Below are 3,695 nucleotides of genomic sequence, written 5' to 3'. Positions count from 1 at the left end.
TTGGCCAACAAATAAAATGGCCCCAAATCAGTCAAAAGAACAAGTTGCAGTTGCAGTTTTTTTAACAAAGAATCATGGCTCAAAAAGGCCTATTTTTAAAAATTGGGCGAAAAATAAAATGGCCCCAAATCAGTCAAAAGAACAAGTTTAAGCCCTTGCAGTTTTTTTAACCAAAAATCCTGGCTCAAAAAGGCCCATTTTAAAGAATTTGCCGAAAAATTTAATGGCCCAAAATCAGTCAAAAGAACAGTCAAAATGCCCATTTTTTAAAATTGGCCGCAAAATAAAATGGCCCCAAATCAGTCAAAAGAACAAGTTTAACCCCTTGCATTTTTTTAACCTAAAATCCTGGCTCAAAAAGGCATATTTTTAAAAATTGGCCGAAAAATGAAACGGGCCCCAAATCAGTCAAAAGAACAAGTTTAACCCCTTGCAGTTCTTTCAACAACAAATCCTGGCTCAAAAAGGCCCATTTTAAAAAATTGGCCGAAAAATGAAATGGCCCCAAATCAGTCAAAAGAACAACTTTAACCCCTTGCAGTTATTTTAAAATCTTGGCTCAAAGAGACCCATTTTTAAAAATTTGCCGAAAAATGAAATGGCCCCCAAATCAGTTAAAAGAACAAGTTTAACCCCTTGCAGTTTTTTAAACAAAAAATCCTGGCTCAAAAAGGCCCATTTTAAAAAATTGGCCGAAAAATGAAATGGCCTCAAATCAGTTAAAAGAACAAGTTTAACCCCTTGCAGTTTTTTAAACAAAAAATCCTGGCTCAAAAAGGCCCATTTTAAAAAATTGGCCGAAAAATAAAATGGCCCCAAATCAGTAAAAAAAAAAAAGTTTAAAGACAGTGGACACTATTGGTTTATTGTCAAAGACCAGTCTTCAGTCACTTGGTGTATCTTAACCTATTATGCAAAAAATAACAGACCTGTGAAAATTTGAGCTTGATTTGTCGTCGAAGTTGCCGAGATAATAATAAAAGAAAAAAAAAACACCCTGTGACCCTGGTCACACAAAGTTGTGTGCTTTCAGATGATTGATTTTGTGACCTCAAATTCTAAATCTGAGGCATAGAAATCAAATTTGTGGAAAATTACTTCTTTCTCGAATGCTACGTCACTTCAGAGGGAGCCGTTTCTCATAATTTGTATACTTTCAACCTCTCCCCATTACTCGTTACCAAATGAGATTTTATGCTAATAATTATTTTGAGTAATTACCAGTAGTGTCCACTGCCTTTAACTCCTTATGTCAATAAACACCATTTACCAGGAGCTACAAAAAAGCACAGACTCCACATGAATATAAACTTATTGAGCAATTTGTTTACACAAAACAAGACTACAGGTGTATATGCTAATCTCATTCATAGCAATCGCACTGCAACAGGTATGCAACTAAAATTTACTAAGCAAAAGAGTAAATGCCTGGCACAACAATGTACTTTAATTTATTTTTAGTCAGTACAGCAGAGAAAACACAATGAGGAAATAAGCTGATGACCTGAAAAGTTGTGCCTGTATTACGTTGGATATTAAATTCATGAAAGTAAAGTGTAAGGTGTTGTATCAGTGCACCATTGCAAGCAGTTTAATTAATTAATTTCTTAATTTTGCTCATATTATTATCCTGGTAAGGCTAGTTAAAAGCAGGGCCACCACGTGCAGGTCCCAGGATACCAGCCCCGACACTACAAGACGGATTCCAAACAATTCGAGTGACGCACCACAAAGGCCCTAAGATCGCCAAGTAGCGCATAAAAACGCATAATTGTGCCTGCTTACAATAGTGCACTTATTTACAAAAATGTTAACTGTTTGTTTAAAAAAGGGAAAAAGACCAAAACATGTTACTAACACCATGAACACATCTAGAATAGTTTTAAAAATTTAAGAAAATTTATTGGATTGTCTAACAATAAACATCTAGGGTGTCCTGATGACTAGATGCTGATGTTTTCATAAGATAACATAAAGTGACTTAAGCTTGACAGGACTGTCAACACACTAATCCTAGAAGAATTTTTCAAACACAATATGAACCTCTGCCCTCGAATTTAAACCCCACGATCAACAAAAATAAGCAGTTATACAAACTCGGGAATATTACAATATAGGGGATAAGGTGGCCACAGACGCAAGTCTTTGCCGAATGATGATGATACATACTACAGCTCATGTCTATTCCGACATAGATTTGTGTACCAGCATGTCTGACACTCTCTAAAATTACCAGAAAGTTCAATTTGGAACTGGGTGAAAATTCTGTCACCATGGTCCTGTGGTTACTGCAAGACTTGCAATCAAAAGGTTGTGGGTTCAAATCCTACCAAACTCAAAAGCTGATTTCACAATGTCTAGTATAAAAGTACTGTCGTCTGGTGGAAATAAATGTTGTCTGGTTGTATTGATTGGTTACTGAATCACAATATCTTGATTTATTCAACTCATAAACATAGACAATAAATCAATGTTTGTTTGAGATTTCAACTTTGCTAGCTTGGTGTTTATATTCTCTTGTGGGAGTTTGCTGAGTTCCCTTGATGGGAAGCTCATAAAGACAGACAGACAGACAGACAGACAGACACATAACATTTTATTAAAGGAGCTTAACAGAATTGGTTAGTAACAAAATAAAAAAGGTCATAGATTTTCATCAAACTTCTAATGATGATGACAGTTAAAGAAAACATCCCTTGAAATATTTATGATTGAAATGTCATATTCGGTGAGAAATAAATAATCTAATTTCGCATTTGGAGTTTATTGCTCAGTGAGCGTTTCATTCATTTTTTGTCTTCCATCGATGTCATGCAAAATGTGTAATCAGTTTTTCACTATTCTCTCGTGACCCAGATGGTCGATCGGTCTGAAAACTTCTACACTCTACAGGTTTGTCAGTTTATGTTTATGGTGGATTACATAGAGTGCTTACACTGCCATCAACTGTTTTGTTAGAAAAACAAATTCTGTAATGTTCCTTTAAATGTTTTCAGGAATTTACCTTTCATTGGAGAGTGGGTTCAGCAGTCTTGCATGTAGTTACATTGTAGATCTCTTCATCTTCTTTAGATATGGTGAGCTTTTACTGCAACACAAACAAAGTGCAAACTTGACGACTTCTGTTTAAAAATAAACATTATTTGGTTGAACAAAAAAATCCAAGCATATTATATTACTTGGGTGGGCTTCGAACCCACCCAAACAATTTGCCACTGATTTGTTTTCAAAGAACTCGGGAAAGCACTGAGTGTAGAGTGCTTTTCTCACACATCAGTGTTAAGGGTTAAACAAAAAAACAAATATCCTTTATCCCCGATGTTTATTTAATTAAATTCTGGTCGAGTAAACATTTTGAGCGAGAAGATGTGGTGTTGAAGAGTTTTCCCTCCAATTTCGAGCCCTGACACTGTTTGTGAAAGGGATCTTACATCGGTTGTTTTTTAAACCACATATATCCATTCTCACCTTCTAGAGTTTTCTGTAATCAACCTGATGGTCTCAGCTGCTTTAAAGGCAGTGGACACTATTGGTAATAACTCAAAATAATTATTATCATAATTTACCTTTCTTGATTACGAGTAATGGGGAGAGGTTGATAGTATAAAACATTGTGAGAAACAATGCCCTCTGAAGTGACGTAGTTTTCGAGAAAGAAGTTATTTTTCCAAGACCTCAGTTTTCGACGACCGTGT

Source organism: Asterias rubens, chromosome 1, assembly GCF_902459465.1.
Source record: "Asterias rubens chromosome 1, eAstRub1.3, whole genome shotgun sequence".
NCBI classification, from domain to species: domain Eukaryota; kingdom Metazoa; phylum Echinodermata; class Asteroidea; order Forcipulatida; family Asteriidae; genus Asterias; species Asterias rubens.
This window is presented reverse-complemented; position numbering follows the sequence as displayed.